At 34.8% G+C, this 17,951-nt stretch overlaps 1 protein-coding gene and 1 pseudogene across 1 annotated transcript in view; both read left to right on the top strand.

Annotated features, from left to right (window-relative positions):
* Positions 1 to 17,951, top strand: part of PRKN (parkin RBR E3 ubiquitin protein ligase) — a 1,884,374-nt gene that overhangs the window by 124,376 nt on the left and 1,742,047 nt on the right. The window lies entirely within an intron of this gene.
* LOC140530428 (14-3-3 protein epsilon pseudogene) overlaps positions 1 to 17,951 on the top strand; it is a 127,825-nt pseudogene extending 109,874 nt beyond the window's left edge.

The following is a 17,951-nucleotide window of genomic DNA, read 5'->3' as shown; positions in this document are numbered from 1 at the left end:
TTAAATTATGCAAGTTAAATTATATTAGAGAACTTTTTCAGTGAAGACTATGCTTCTGCCACAGATAACAGCTATCAGTAAGTGATTAATATTAAAGTAATGTCAGGGTAATTGATGGTTAAATTAGTTTCAGGCACAGATAATCATCTAAAGAAGAACTAGCTAAGTCTAGAGAGTCTCATCACTGATAATTTGGCCATGAAATGATCAATTTTTTCTTGTTTCTTGTTGTGAAACAAAGACAAAAAAAAATGATCCTCAGTACTATTAGACCTCTTTCATCTTCAGTAGTGGCAGGAGTAGACTAAGAGAAAAGGGTGTTATTAGCACCAAGAATCACACAGTTTTTCAACTTTTAAAAAACATTACATTAATTATCAGTATACTAAGTATTTGACCTTTCTCTAGTGACCAGAAAATTGACACATTTTTGAAAGATCCGAACTGCATCAGTATCAGTATTCTCACAATAAATGAAACCTAGAGACAAAAAGAAGTAGCTGCCAAATGAGAAGGTGGCTTACAGCATCTCCTTGAAGAGGCAAAGAAACTGGTAGAATTGGCTTCATCTTTTATCTCACTTTGTTTTGTAGAAATATCAATTGTTATTCCAGTATTGGGCTTTTAAAAAATTGTTATGATATTTTCTGTGCCTTCTCTGTGCATTTTAGTTACATATGCATTTCTATTTTGCAGTGTCTACTGATTTATTAAGTTTTCCCAATATTTGTTCTAAATAATCAGTTTCATTGTTTTTTAAAGATTATTTTAAAAGATATTTTTCTTTAATTCTTTTATTAATCTTTTCATACACTCTAGAAATTCTTGTGGTAATTCCATTATTGTTTCTGAAGGTCTAGCTCAGAGGTTCCCAAAATGGGTGCACCACCCCTCTGGGAGGTGCTAGAATGATCAAGGCAGAGCAGTAATAGGTTTAGGTACAGTTAGGGGTGTTGAATAAAAATAAGATGGCAATGGAAGCATAAGAAAGGAAGAGAAGATAAAAAAAAATTAAAAAAACATTGTTACATGTTTCATCTGTTACGTAACAGAGTTAAAGTGGTAGTGATTATGTTATTTTCCAAATGAACACACAAAATGCAAGTTATAACCAATCAGTGGTTATACTCTGCTGACAGATCTTAGCAAACAAGTGTTGGCAAGCGAGTGGTCTGTGCATTGTTGGGATGTCCACCACGTATCTACAGGAATATGTGCATGTAATGATTTGTTTACTATATGATACTATACAGTGACATGATGCATTAGTGCATCAAAATTTCAATACAGGAAAAAAACGCATAAATTTGCAATTAATTATCAAATTTAAGATGCAACATTTAAAAAAATATATTATTTTTGAAATGATGTGAATTTCAAAAAAACCATGAAAGGGTTAAAGAAAGTAGATTTCCCATAGGGAGATGTATAACTTTTTTTTTTTTGAAAAGGGGGTAGTAGGCCAAATAAACTTGGGAATCTCTGGTCTAGTTATTGTTTTTTTTCACAGTATTATTCCTTTTTTTTCTACAGACATATCTTTATTTTATCCCATAGTATTCATGTTATAGATTAAGCATGTGGTAGTTGATAGTGAGCTAGACTCAGAGTCAGGAATATGGATTTAAGTCCTGTTTTTGATATATCAATTAGTCAATCAGTAATCATTTATTCAGTGCCTACTGTGTGCCACAAGCAGTGGGAATAAAAAGACTAACTGAATCAGCTTTGGTTCAGCTATTATATTATATTATCGTATTGATCCTGATATGAGATCTCTGTGAATAATGTGAATAACATTATGAGCAAATACTGAAGAAAATGCGTCAGTCTTTCATGCTATGTTAATATACCATTTTACCTATTAACTCCTTTCTATGGGGAAAAGTGCTTCAATTTCTTCTCTGAAAATAGAACTGGAATTTCAGAATATTAATATTATATGTTTTAATAAGTAGATATGATCTATTAACTTAGATTGAAATTAAAATACCACATGACATTCTTTTCATACTCAAAAATGAGTATGTAATTTTCTTTCTATAGCTATGTTATATTGCATGTCAGAAAGCTCACAAGGACTGAAGAGCATGTTTCATTCCTTGTACAGTGTGCCCTACAGGGATACTGAGCTTGTTTGTTTGTTTTGGTTTGGGAACTTGAGCTTCTCCCAAAGATACCTTTATACTTCAGATCCAGTGTTGAAAGTCACAAAAGTCCATAAGGTCTGAATTTTGAAATGATGCCAGTGAAAAGTTGAGGGGATGATTCTTTGATTTCAGCCAAGTGACACATTTTATTGAAACCTTTGAAAATATGGTTGGAACTCCTGTAAATTTTATATGGGCTTTCAAATAAGAAAAACAATAGAACATTTGCTTCTGTCAAATAATTAGAATGATATTAAGAAACTGAAAATTATTTTTCTCGATTTTTTTCATTCATAAAATTGAAAATCAGCCAACTTATAAATTATAGGGACAACTGAAAAGTCTATATGGCAATCAAATTGGGGAGGATAGTATAGAGACCGGTTCCTTAGAAAAGTAATGAAAATAAATAGTATCAAATAAATAAAACGAGGAATCATTAATGCTGAAATGAAATCATACTCAATGACACATTATCAGCATATATTTGAAATGTAGTATTAACACGACATTACCACAAACCAAATATGTTCAAATGCAAAATCATAATTTTATATTTATGAGTGAGAAGTGTATCTAAGTACTTCTGCAGTTGACTAGTTTTCATAAACCATGACTTTCCAGTCACGTAATAAAGAAAAAGTTAAAAGATAAAAGGGGGGAGGAAGGGATCATTTGTTAAACTTCAATTTTTTTCATTGTTATAGTATAATACAACAATACCTCGCAATAAGCATCTATTAAGCACCTACTATGTGCTAAGACCTGTGGATACAAAAAAGAAAAAGACAGTCCCTATTCTCGAGGAACTTAAAATCTAATGGGGGGAAAGCAGCATGCAAAAGGAAGCTGCAAAGTAGGGGGGTGGAGCCCCATAGGGGACCACAGATGATCTTCTGTAGAGCTGAAAGCAGGCAGAGTTGCAAATGGAAAGTGCAGAGTTAGCTGGAAAGCCTAGCTCCCTGCCCTCTATGGCTTTGCAAGGGAGTTTAGTGTTTATCTCTCTAGCTCTTCAATCAGATAGGAGAGTAGGCAGAGGGAGTTAGGAAGGTATTAATTAGCTGAGTTGACAGCAGGATGAGGAGATGTCAGTTTATATAATAGCTCAGCTTATGTGGATTATCACATTCTGTGGAGTTCAAACCAAAAGAGCTGTAGATGGAAAGTGGAGAGTATTTATTACGTCAATGGATCATTTATCTTACTCCCCTCTCAGTTGTGTTCCTGGTTTTCCCTGAATTTCAAAACTATTCTCCTACTATTGGTTCACACTAGAGGTTCTTCAGTGTCTGGGGCCTCCTCACCCTCTAATACCCTATTATATCTGTGGTATCCTCCCCTTAGTATATCTCTTTGCAAGGTGCACCCCTGTTTTCTTCCATTGGTGGGTTCTGAGTTCCTCCTGGAGCTTTCATTTTGTGGAGGAATCAAGGCCAACCTGCCTTCATTCCCTGCTTTGCCCTGTTGTTGACTTTCTCTGATCTTCAAAACTATGCTCATGTGCTGGGTACCTTCATTTTCCCAGCTTCCCTCCTCTCCTTTTTCAGCTCCCTTTTGCATATTGTCTTCCCCCATTAGAAGGTAAGCTTCTTAAGTGTAGGGACCATCTTTTTTTTTTTTTTTTTTTTGCTTGCATTGTATCCCCAGCGTCTGGCGCATAGTAAACATGTGATGGTTACTCATTTCCTTCCTTCTTTCTTTGATATGTATACCACCCTGCTCCATTGCTGCAGATTAGACCTTCTCCGTACCTTTATTCACTATATAATTTACACCCACATCCTCCCATAAATCTTCCTTGAAGGACATATCCAACAAATTAGAGGATTCCTTTGGAGAACTTTTATATGCCATGGGTGACAGTGTAGCAGTATCTATCTCTTATTGTTCACCATTATGCTTGAGCTATTTCCCTTTCTGATCATCTGTTTGCTAGGGGACATTTTTGTGCCATTTGGGGACGCAAAACATTATTGTTAACATGCTACAGTGTGCTGTTGTCTACCATGTATCTTCTCATGGACCCCTTTCAATCAACTGCATTTTTTATTCCTCAGAGATCACAGTTCCATAATTCATGGTCATATGGCATTACTGGTTTGCAAAATGTGTCATTAAACCAGAGAGCAGCTTGGGATCATTAAAAGTGTTGTTTAATTTGCCAAATAAAAAACCCCGCTTCTCTTTTTCCCCCTGGTATTCAATTCTGAATCCAGCTCTTTCTCCATCTGCAGTGCCTGTACAAGTTGTATGTATGCCTGGATAGCTCAATGGGTTGCCCATCCAATTGCTTGTAATGGTGTGAACAAGAATTCATTTTCTTTTCTTACATGAATTATTTAGCCAACCCTATTTCTTTGGTCACAGATATCATTAGAAAATCCTGTAGTAATTGGGCACTTGATACAAACAGCACAATATCATCTGTATATAGGAACATCTCAAGGTCTGCACCATCCATATGTATTCCTTTTCCTGTTGAGGCTCTCCACAGGATATACTTCCTGGCATCTGCTCTTGCTGTTTTCATCTTCTTAAATGTTGTTTCCACGTTTTTATATGGAACATCAAATGCTAAGATGTCAGAACAAAAATGTAGTGGTTCCATTGCCTCCAGTCCCCCTTTCCTCTCCAATTCATTTTCTACATACTCAACAGATTGATATTCCTAAAGCACCAGTCTCATGATGTCCTCCCTCCATGAGGTTCCAGAAGTTCTCCTTTGCATCTAGGATAAAATACAAACTTCGTTTGGCATTTTAACACCTTTCATTTTCCTTCCAATCTATCTTTCCATTTTTATCTCACGTTATTCCGCCTCATGTACTCTGTATTCCAGCTAGTTAAACTAGCCTCCTTTCTCTTTCTCAAACAAGCCATTCCTCTTTCATCCTCACTGCTTTTTCACAAGCTGTTATCTATATGAGATTATCTTTCTTCTAACTCACACCTCACAGAAACCATAGCTTCTTTAAAGCCTCAACCCAGACAGAACCCTGACAGAAGTCCTTTCTACTTGTTATAGCTACCCCTCCACTCATATGATGAATTTAATCTTTATATATTCATATTAAATATATATATTATGTATATATTATATTTATACTCTTGGCCTTTTCCCTTGGTAGGATTTAAGTTCTTTGAGGTCAGTGATTCTCTTATTTTTGTCTTTAAATACTCTGTATCTCACACTGTGCCTCATTTTATGTACTCATTTTATGAATTCAACTGTATAGTAATAATAAGTAGCTGGTCAAAGTGGTAGAAGGAACTGCTATTATCAAGACTCTTGGGTTCAGGATCCTCCTCATGGTTATGGTGGTTACTTGTCTTGCCTGCTTCCTGTGTCTGTTTTAGGGTGTATTGCTTTTTTAATCAGGCTGGATGGCTTGCCTTGTGTGTGTGGCAATATTGGGGGTAGCTAGCTATTTCTCCACAGGATTAGCTTCCCCAGTGCAGTCTGTGGGAATTATGCTGGAAAGAAGAGTAACACTAAAGAAGGAATGGGGTTGTTGCTGGGAGTGGGAGGGGATGGATGGTCTGATGATAATGGATATAGAAAGGACCTACTCAGTTTTTCTTTGGATTTTTTTTGTCAAGAAGAATAATCTTTTTACTTGAAAGCACAAAATGAAAATAGATATGGGGGAGTTGAAACACTAGATAAGGAGAAAGAAGGGAAAGGATCATCAGACTCTCTTTGGTGAATTCAAGGCACCATGAGATGTGAAATATACCTCAGGGTGCAGAAGTAACTTAAATATTTGTTTGCTGAACCACTGTCATTAATCTCCAAAAGATAATGGAGGAGAGGAAATGTGATAAAAAAAGAACTGAGTAGGGTGAAATAAAAAAATATAACATATATAATAAAAATTTCAAAATAAGGAATAACATATTTGCATATTAGAGATCAATGAGGTTGACTTCTCTTTCTAGCCACATTCTAGAACACATTATTGAAAGCTGATTAGAGGAGTTACAGAAGAAGGAGTAACGATCACAAAGATTGAGCATGGCTTTTTAAGAAAAGGTCATACCAGACTAATCTCTTTTCCTTCTTTTATAGGATTCTTAGACTCCAGGGAGAAGTGCTTTAGATTTATTTTACTTGCATCTTAGCATAGCATCCTTTGAAGGTTCAGTTCAGGTACAGCATCTCACATCAAGTCTTTCATCATTGCCTCAACTGTTAGTGTCATTTCCTTTTTGAAATTATATTTTCTTTACTTAGGTGTGGCCTTGTTAAAGTCTCTGAATACTATATAAGCTCCTTGAGGAAAAGGACTTTTCATTTTGTCTTTGTGTTCCTACCTTGTAATATGGTACATTGTTCAGAGACAGAAAGTTCTACACTGACACCCATGACGTATTAAGATTCTTAGACATTTACTAGCCATATGACCCTGAGCAAGTCCCTTAAACTCTGTCTTAATTTTCTCACTTAAAATATGGGGATAATAAAACAGCTACATCACAGTGTTGTTGTTAGTATCAAATGAGATAATTTATGCAGTCATTCTGCAAACCTGAAAGCTTTCTGTAGAAATGTTAGTTATCAGGTCCAGAATATCAGAGGGACTAATGAAAAGAAATGCTTGGGAAGGTGGCCTAGCGTTACCAGACCTCAAATTGTACTGTAAAGCAGCAATTATCAAAACCACTTGGTATTGGCTAAGAAACAGAGGGGTAGACAAGTGGAATAGACTTGGCACTCAAGACACAGTAGGCAAGGAATATAGCAACCTCCTGTTTGATAAACCCAAGGACCCCAGCTTCTGGGATAAGAACTCACTGTTTGACAAAAATTGCTGGGAAAACTGCCTAACAGCGTGGCAGAAACTAGGCCTAGACCCATGCCTGACACCGTATACAAGAATAAAGTCCAAATGGGTACATGATTTAGGTATAAAGATTGATAGCATGAACATACTGGAGGAGCAAGGAATAGTGTATTTATCAGATTTATGGAGAAGGGAAGAATTTTTTACTATAGAAGAGATAGAAAGCATTATGAAATGCAAGATGGATAATTTTGATTACATTAAACTGAAAAGTTTTTGCACAACCAAACCCAATGCAACCAAAATCTGGAGGGATGTAGTAAATTGGGAAAGAATTTTTACAGCTAAGCTCAGGAATAAAGGCCTCATTTGTAGAATATATAGAGAACTGACCCAAATGTGTAACTATACAAGTCATTCCCCAGTTGATAAATGGTCAAAGGATATGAACAAGCAATTTTCAGAGGAAGAAATTAAAGATATCTATAATCATATTACAATTGCTCTAAATCACTATTGATTAGAGAGATGCAAATCAAAACAACTGTGAGGTACCATATCACACCTATCAGATTGGCTAACATGACAGAACAAAAAAATGATAAATGTTGGAGAGGATGTGGGAGAGACGGAACACTAATTCATTGTTGGTGGAGCTGTGAGCTCACCCAACCATTCTGGAGAGTGGTTTGGAACTATGCCCAAAGGGCTACAAAAATGTGCATACCCTTTGACCCAGCAATATCGCTACTAGGACTGTATCCCCAAGAGATCATAAAAATGGGAAAGGGTCCCACATGTACAAAAATATTATAGCAGCACTCTTTGTAGTGGCCAAAAACTGGAAGTCAAGGGGATGCCCATCAATTGGGGAATGGCTGAATAAATAATGGTATATAAATGTAATAGAGTACTATTGTGCCATAAGAAATGATGAACAGGAAGACTTCAGGGAGGCCTGGAAGGACTTATATGATCTGATGCTGAGTGAAAGGAGCAGAACCAGGAGAACTTTGTGCACAGCAATGACCACAGTGTGCGAGAGTTTTTTCTGGTAGACTTGGAACTTCGTAATAATGCAAGAACTTAAAAAAAAAAAATCCCAATGGTTTTCTAAGGCAAAATGCCTTCCACACACAGAGAAAGAACTATGGAATTCATTCGCAGAATGTAGCAGATCATGTTTGTGTGTGTGTGTGTGTGTGTGTGTGTGTGTGTATTATGTTTTGATTTGTTATATGATTTCTTCCATTTATTTTAGTTTGTCTACATAGCATGACTACAGTGAAAAGGTATTGAATAGGAAAGTATATGTAGAACCTATACAGAATTGTATGCCATCTTGGGGAGGGAGTGGGGTAGTTGGGGGTAATTGTGGGGGGGTTAAAATCTTAATTTTATGGTAGTGATTGTAGAACATTAAAAAAATAAATTAAATTAAAAAAGAAAGAAATGTTAGTTATCATCACCTTTGACAACAGCAGCATGAGGTGTTTTTTTTTGCCTTCAGGATAATGTGAGGGAGGAGAGATGGGGAGTAAGATACAAAAAGTTCATATGCATGGCTAGACCATATTGTTGTACATTACATTAATAGCAATGATAGTACAATTATTTCTTCTCTGCCTAAATAATTTAAAAGGGGTTTCTTAACAAATATGTCTATAGCATCTTTGCATTCATTAATTTAACAAGTGTTTATTAAGAACCAACTATATGTTAGACATTGTGTTGGGTCCTGTGCATAAAAAAAAGACAAAATTGAAATTTCCCTTGTCTCAAGAACATTATATTTTACTACTGGGAAAACCACTTGAATATGGATGAATAAATTTAAAAATATAACAAAGCATGTACCAAGAAATTTTAGGCTTTTATTAGGGGTAAAGCCAGAGAAGCAATAGGATTTAGGTTGGGAAATGAACTTAACCTGCTTTCTCCAGGTCTATTTCTGCATAATCTTCATTTACTCAAATTAAGGGTTTTTTTCTGCACATATAAAAGTACATAGTAGCAGTCTTTCTTTTACACAATCCAATAATTACTTGTTGAATGCTTACACCATGCTAGGTACTAAATGGCATATAACATCAAGAAATGGTTTCTCATCTTAAGGAGGTAAAATTTAGTAGGGTAGAAAACACTTGCCCACAAATAATTGTAATATACATGTAAAATGAAGGAACTGACCAGTAGGATCCAGTCCTCAGAGCACAGGTAGGGGGCTATGCTTGCTGCCAACCACATTGGATCTTTGGTGTACCTGCTTCTTGAATGACATAATGGCATATAATGGAAGGGTCATGTCATTAATTCAAAGCATGCCCTAGTATTCTGTGACTGTTTCCTGTCTGTTTATGGCATAGTGAAGAAGAACCTTTTAATTAGTTGCTGAGCCAGGAAAAGAAAGAACTGGCCAAATACCTATGTCTCTGTCTCTGTCTCTCTGTCTCTTGTCTCTGTCTCCTTCCCTCTGTATCTCCCTCCCTTCCCTCCTCCAGTTACTCCACCTCTCCCTCTTTCTCTCAGGAAAGAGGTCTTCCCCCCATCCAGAAATATACAACACATCTTCTCTTGATCACTACCAGCCTGATTTGGTGCATAAAACAGAGACAAAGTAATATGAGAATTAGAAGGAAAGCAAGTTTGCTTTTGGTTAATATGGAAGGTGAAGAGAAAAGGCCTCTTTGAGGAGGTGACGCTTGTGTAAGCCCCACTATCTGATCCAGTCTGATTAGGATAGTGATATGGGTGAGTTACAGTTTGAACCAGTGGAGGGACTATTCATGCCATTGGCATCTTGGCACTTTGAAGTATTGGTGTAGGTAATAATAATACCTCTAGTTGGAGACAATAGTATGTTAATTGCCCATCACTTTCACTTTACAAAGATGGAAGTCATTTTAGAAATAGGACTTTAGATAATGATCAGCTGTGCCCACAGCAAAAGTATATGCTTTGGCATTGTTAAAAATGGACACTTTAATAATATGAGTGCTCATTATCATGCTGAACAGAGAGATGCTTAGATTTGGGATTGTTTTAAAAGAACTTTAATTACTATGTTCCATTAGCAATTTGGACAGTCTAGGAAATCAAAGTAATTGGTATTATTAGCTTTCCAAAAGATCACTGCTCTTTTAGTGAAAAGAAATAGTCTTAGCTTGGCAGGGGGGTTGTAGGGCTGAGAGAGAAAATACAATTTCTAGTTAAGAGGACCCTTCAGATTTGTGCAACTTATTTGATATGGAGCATATTTTTGGCTATATATATTTAAAGTAGTTGTGAAAATACATCTATAAAATAGGGTGAATTTTTTTTTGTTTAGGAGATGAAACAGTAGTAGATCATCTTAAATTAAGTGTAAATTTTTGTTTTGCATTTTAATTAATTTATTGCTGAGACTTCTGTTTTAATTTACAATTGGCAAGATTTCTCTAGCTTTGCTACGAAAACAATTGTATTTACCAAAGGGATGGTCACATTAGGGCTCTAACATTGTAAAATGCAACAATAAAGATTTAAGCTCTAATACTTACATAGTGAGGCACTGTTACAAAACAGATGCCTGAGATAAGACATAGCTTATACAGAATGGATCAATAAAAAGTGGCTAATTGCTTTCTGTATCAGAAATCATTATTTTTACTATTTTAATGCTTGGAAGATTACACATTCCAGACCATTCTTTTTTTTAACAAATAATTAAAACATGTTGACAGGAACAATGCTAAAATGATTATATATGTTTGCTGATACTTTATCAAATTATCACCTTTATGGAGGTATCATTTCCTGAAATGTAAACATTTGAATGGATTGTAACCTTTATAGAATCTCCATTTAAGTCCTCTGCATCTTTTAAACATTTATGAATGTTGGATTCTTTCCCTATGGTGAAAACAAAAATCTGCGAAAAAGAAGATTAATCCTCTGGAGAAAACATACTAAAGTTAATAATAACCAACAGCTGTAAAACTGGTACAGAGATTTGTAGGTAATTAGCCAACAGGACTAAAAGACCATATGGTCAGGCATCATGCATTACTTATTTTTTATGCAAAAAACTGAAACAAAATAGGAATTTTCTCTAATTAACTGTGTTATCCTTTGATTTATGCAGTGTGTTCTGTGTTGAACTAAAATGTAGTTTTAAAATTAGTATAAATATGTCAACAGTTTTAGGTTATTTTAGACCACATCTTCATCTGTAAATGGGAAATATGGTAAAGGTTTACTCTTTTAATTATTATTATTTTTTTTTATCAAAGACCATGTACAAGTGTCAGCTTATTTTATCATTGATAAATGAATCTATAATAACTTCAAAGGTATTGTAGTTACAATTTCAGAAAAACAAATCATATAGAATGGAATTTTTCTTTTTACGTATTTTTGAATGAATAATTGAATTAATTTACTTTTAATATAAATGCTCACTTTCCTAGTTTAATATCAGAAATAGATGTGATGTTCATAATGGAAATGGCATTAAAGAACAGGCATTGCTGCTTGCTTTGCCACTGTACCCTAAGGATCAGTAGGCTCTTTTCTTTTGACGTCTAGCCTAAACCTTTTGTATATGTCATCTTCTCCCATTCGAATATAAGTTCCTTGGAAAAAAGGATTGTCTTCTTTTGCTTTCTGTGTGCTTGGTACTTAGCACAGTCCTTTTCACATGGTAAACACTTGGATCAGTCCTTCCTTCCTTCCTTCCTTCCTTCCTTCCTTCCTTCCTTCCTTCCTTCCTTCCTTCCTTCCTTCTTTCCTTCCTTGCTTCCTCTCTGTGACTAGGAAAACTTGAGTATTCTCATTGGAACTTCACTAATGCAAATGATAGTCTAAATTTCTGGAAATGTATATATATGACATTTTGAAATTCACTATACTGACACAAATTAAGTCTTGCTGGAGAGCTGACAACAGGAACTGTAAAGTGGTTTACCAAATTTTTCTCTTTTTTGCCTCTTCCGTATTCTGTATCATGTAATTCCTCTGATAAAGAAATAATTATGAATTGTCTCTAAAGGTTTTTTTCCTACCTAGTAGGTAGGATAAAGAAAGATTTTTTTGATGACAAAATGTATAAGAGATCTATAACAGTATCAGTAAGAATAATAAAATCATAGACTTTTATAAAATGCAAAGTAACAGTGATAATTTAAGTAAACTCCATTATCTTATTGATGAGGAAATGAAATCCTACAGAGATTAAATGACATGCCCAAGATTACTCAGCTAAGGTTTACTGAATGTAATTTATAGTATGGATGACCTGATGACAAGTAATCTGGAGTTGACTCTTTTTTCTGAGAATAGTCATTTAAGAACTTGATATACATATAGCTAAATATGACTTTTCAACTTCTGTTTCAGAATTCTACTCCTAAATTTAGCTATACATACACATTCATATGTGTATATATATCTATATATATTCTTTACATTATTTCTATTTAGTTAAACTGATAACTGTCTAAGATCTTGCTATTTATTACTTTAGATGCTTGGTTTTTATAAATAGTTGCTGCTAAAATATTCTTTAGAACATTTTTCTGATACTGATGAATAAGGGTATTTATTCTTTAAAATAAAAAATCAAGTAGGTCAAAATTTTTCATTTTCTGCACAAATAAGACAAGTGTGCTTAGAAACAATTATTATGAAAGATTAGAAAAATCTTTCCTTTTTATTTTCATTTTAAAATTCAAGTTTGACAGGCTGGAATGCAATTAAAAGCTTAGAAAAACAATGTAAGTCAGTTTATATAGTCATCAATTAATTTTCTAGAACATGTCAAATATTCCATTATAAAACTCTTTCTTCCATTTGTGAATGAAAGCAAAAAATTAAACATCTTAAATGGAGTCTGGGTTCCATGATTAGTGTTTAATTGTTCTTTTAGGTTTATTTTTATGTAAACTTTCTTGGGGGGACAAATAATACATAATACCTAAAAGAGAGCACTTTAATTTACCTGTTTTTATTGACAAATACAGTGGATGCACTGCTTCATGAATGTATATTTTGCAAATTTTCAGTTTTTGCAAAAATATCTTTTAGCAAGTTGTTGCTTTGTTCTCAGAATATATTTTTCCATTAATATTGTTATAAATAGTAATTGGATTCCTAGATCAGCTTACAAAAGTTGGCTTAACCCATAATATACCCAAATCATAGTAATCATCATTTATGGCAATGTTTCTAGGATAATACATTTGGAACTCCAAATTCAGAGACCAAGTACCAACCTTCCCTCCTGGACAATGTTACAAGGACTCTCATGGCACCTCTTTATTCATTTGTACAGAGCATTTATAATTAAGGTGTGTCATTTGTGAAAAAAAAAATCTAATTCCAATATTGTCTTCCCAAATCTCATTGCTTGCTAAGTCACTTAAAGCATTTGAAGTTCTGTTTTCACATCCCTGATATCAAACGTGGTAAGCAATTTTAGGCCTTCTTTATATATGATAATCTATACAGCAAGCATCCAAAAAGGTGATAGAAAGCTTTACTGAAAAAATAGCTGGATCTCTACAGGATTTTATGCAATCAATTGATTGTAATAAATATTGTTCCTTAAGACCTCCTCTTCCTTGGCACCAGAACTGATACTGATTATCAGAACTGATAGCCCTGCTTTCTTGGGGTTGGAAGTGATGCTGATTCTCAGGGTTCCTGTTCCCTCTTTACCCAAAATGCCCCTCTTTGCTCTTGAACTGTGACCCAGAAGTGAGTATAGGCAGTGGAGCTGCCAAACAGCATCTGGTCCTGAGTTCAGTGCTAATGCAGGGAACCCTCTCTTCCGTTTTTGATCATTTGCAAGTCCCTTTATTGTCTCTGACTTGAGAGCTCTCAAAGGTCCTGCTGCCTCTGTCATCACCATCTGGGCCTACCACTGGAGTTTCACCCACTTGGGCTCCAGGCCAGCCTCTACTCACATATCACAGTTCTCTCTTACTGACCTCCTAATTTGTCTTGGGCTCCAGAATTCTATTTAAGGTGTTATTTTTAAGTTGTATGGAGGGGACTGTTGGGAAAACTGAATTGCGTGCTTCCTCTACTCTGTCATCTTGCCTCCACCCCTAGAAGCCTTTGCTCTGTACTTCTGGCAGAGGATGCCACATCATAAGACAATTTTGTTATTTGGGAAGCCTTGTGAGGGACCATTGTTTTGTGAAGCTTTTGTTTTATGTATGTCTTTACTGGCCAGTTTGAAAACCCATATAGATATTGCTATTTTGTTTCCCCATATTCTCTCTTTAGAATGAACGCTTGATAGTGGTTGCCCATATTTGCAGTTTTACTTTGCCTTTATCACTTTTAGCAGTGCACTAGCAGTGCAAGTCACTGTGGCTTCCCACTTCGTGTTTACCTGTATTCTCTCTGTCATTTAATATTCAGCTCAAATATTGCTTGTCCTATAAAACCTTCCCTAGACTTCCTAATTGGAAGTGAACTAGCTTATACAATGCATTTATTTGTTAGTTAACCATGAGTTGCTGTCATATACCTTCTATCATTATCTTTAAATAATCTGCCTTTATTTACATTTTTAACACAATGTTGTTTCTGCCGTACCACCAGCCATAGTAAAAGCTCTCTATACTTCATTACTATGAGACCTTGTGTATTGCAAGTGCTCAGTGTTAGATCATATTGAAAGACTTTTTCCATCTGTTTTTCTAACACTTCCATCTAAAGCTCAAAATTAGAGACTCTTATAGACAGCCTCTTCTGAATGAAGTACTAACAAAACCTTGTGATGTATGGTAGAAGGATGATGACTTGTCCAATTACAACAGATTCACTGAGATTAAAGAGGGTCTAATTTTCTAGATAATAGGTATAGGGAAGGGGACAACTAGGGAATTCAATATGGGAAGATGATTTTTAGTCATATTTTTAGAGGAAACTGTTGTATCAGGTAATTTTCTGAGAATCATACAATGTCTCTTTAAATTCATTCATTGAACATGTTTTTCAAATATTTTACGCATATACAAAAAATTAGTTTATGGTATTTCTTATAAAACAGGAGGTCATGCAGCATATCTGGTTGAGGTCATCAAAAAAACCCCACAACATTGTAGTTCAGGATAGAAAATTGGACTGTATTTCTCTGTGTATCTTCTAGAAACCTTTACTATGAAGCAGATGTAATCATCACTGAAGTACAGTTCACAGCTTGAAAGCTTTGCTTGACATTAAAGAATAGTGAGGGAAAATGAGCGATTGCTATCATCGAAGTCTATTCTTTTTGAAATGTTTTTAATGTTGTCATTGTCCGTATGTTGAAAATTCTTTTCATAAACTGAAGATGGCAATTCACATCAGCATCTACTGTATGCCAGTTCATAGTTTTCACTTGATTTTTCCATCTGTTTTCTTATTACAGTAATAATTCTCATTTTGATTGAAGTAGAGATGCACTGTAATAAAGAAGGAATGGCTTGTTGTTTTACTAATGAGTCCTCTGAATCTTCAATCTGCTTGAGCTGTGTATGAATCAACTTAGAGTCTGTGTTTCTTGAGTAGCTGGTTAATTCATTAAAGTTATTGTTAAAAAGACTAATAGAGTAAATTCTTAAGTTCTTTATGTTTTACTCCTTTAGCAAAAGTCTATTTCTTGATAGCAAATAAAGTTTGAAGTAAATATATAACATTAACTTAAAATAATAGAATCCCTGGTAAGCTTTATAAATCCAAAGTCAATTTGGGGAAGTACATAAAAGAAATACTGTTAAATGATATTGAATTGTCACTTTTTCATAAGGGGAAACTTATTTTTTTAATATGCACGTGTATATAATACATATTCTGGAGTTACTCTCTCAACTCCAACTTGCACTATTTATTTGTTTTATGGAGGAAGATTGCTACTCCCCCCCAACACACATACACTGAGAGTTGTAGGGGTACTCTGAGGGGTTTGGGGTAATTTTCTAGTACTGTAGCTCATGTACCTTCCTCTACCCCTAAAACCCCCCCCCCACACCCCCCCCCACCAAAAAGTCTGTGATGCACTCTCCCGCCAATAATTACAGATTCTAATGGAAAGTAGGCTTAAGCTTAGAGCATATAGGTCAAAAGGGAAACTTGAAGATCCTGTTTATTGGTAATCACTTTCTCTCCTTTTAGCAAGGCACTCATGATATTCACTATAAGCCTGACGTGGTTTCAGGGCCGTGTTCCTTAGGCAGTCCCAAAGCTGCCTTTCTTCAATTTCTCTAGTTTGTCCTCAGTTCCCAATATGGACACTGCAGCCAACTATGCTGGGGATACTTCTAAGACTAGGATATTGATAGGAAGTCCCAAATCTTCTAGTCCTTTGAAGTTCACAATGTCTTACTTTGATCGAAATTTGAAGGAATCTAAGGCATACTTTTATCACCCACCTTTGCACCCCAGCAATTTCTATTTAGGAGCTTTTCTGGGAATGTTTCTCTCTTTTCCATTGCTAGATGTTGAATCCCCAAGTTCCAAATTTGCTTGATACTTTGAACAAGGCCCATAGGGAAATGACCAGTTCCCTAAATGAGTACAAACAGACTTCTTATTGGGACTAGTTAAACAGCTTTTGATTGATTAATTCATTGAAAATTGACTCAGTTGACCCTAACCCTTACATATGTATTAAAATAAGATTGACCTTTTAAAATATAACATAATGCTTTACAGTGAGGAAAAAGGAGTCTTTTGTATTCCTGCAAGAGAACATTAAATTAAAATTTGGAGGAGGAGAGAAGAATGATGCAGGGGTATGACATCTTTTGTTTCTATTAAATGTCATAGAATTTTATGCTACACAGAATCTTAGAGGTCATACAGTCAGTCCAAACATCTAATTTCACAGGTGAGAAAACTTAGAACTTGGAACATTAAATGACTTTCTCAAGATCACATAGATAATAATTAACAGAGCCAAGGGATTTAAACTCAGGTAATCCAACTCGGAATCCAGTAATCTTTTCCTTATGTCATACTAAGGCTAGCTTAGTTCAATGAGCATTCATTAAAAGAATCTTATGGTCAAAGCATTCTGTTCTACAGTGAAAGAAAACTGATATAATAAGACAATATAATATCAATCATGGTAACTATAATATAGAAGAATTCACAAGGAGGCACGATATTATATGAGATCACTTTGGGCTTATTGATTAGAGGAATCAAGGAAGGCTTCTTGAATAAGGTAGTATTTGATTTGGAATTTCAATTATGAGTAGAAATTCAATAACTGGTTAGTTAGAGGGAGCAGTATTCTAAGCATAGGAATAGCATAAGGAAAGACAAATATGGCTCTACCTCACTGTTTACCACAGTGTGGTGTCCAGTTTTTGGGAAGAGGGGAAGCTACTAAATTGTGATTTAATTGGTATAAGACAACTTCTGGTATGGCTGTTTCCTTTACCAATATGGATTAACAACTTTGTAATTTACGGTCCAAGAGTTACCCAAGTTTCTGAAAAATTGTCCTTTTGTCTATCATTCCTCAAGATTAAAAAAACCGTTATATTGATATGCCATGATAGGTTCTACCATTCCCTGGCCAATGGAAATCTGTTTTATTTCTTTTCAATGAAAAATAATGCTTCTAGGAATACTTTCGTATAAACCATCTTTTCCCTTTTTCCATCTCCTTAGGAAATAGGCCCAGGACTGAGATCACTAAGTCAAACGATCTGATTGTTTTTTAAACTTACTATATTATTCCATATTGTTTTCCAAGAGAGTTGAATCAATGCAAAAATTTCCCACCAACTTAATAACCTCATTAGAAAAAACATTCATTTTTACCCAATTCCAAATAATGCCAGTTCACATTTCTGATAAATATTTTGGATCACATTATAGAAAGGCTCTTTTAATCTTTTGATTAATAATTTTTGTAGTAGTTTCTAAAACATTTTTGATTTGCATTATTTGTTGTGTTTTCTAAAATTTTTCTGCCTTAATTGATGTAATTATCAACTTTTTGTTAATATCATTGATTATATTGATAGTTTTCTTA

The sequence above is a fragment of the Notamacropus eugenii genome, chromosome 2 (genome assembly GCF_028372415.1).
Source record: "Notamacropus eugenii isolate mMacEug1 chromosome 2, mMacEug1.pri_v2, whole genome shotgun sequence".
NCBI lineage: Eukaryota > Metazoa > Chordata > Mammalia > Diprotodontia > Macropodidae > Notamacropus > Notamacropus eugenii.
Note: the sequence above shows the minus strand (reverse complement) of the source record. Positions and strands in the feature narration are given on the sequence as shown.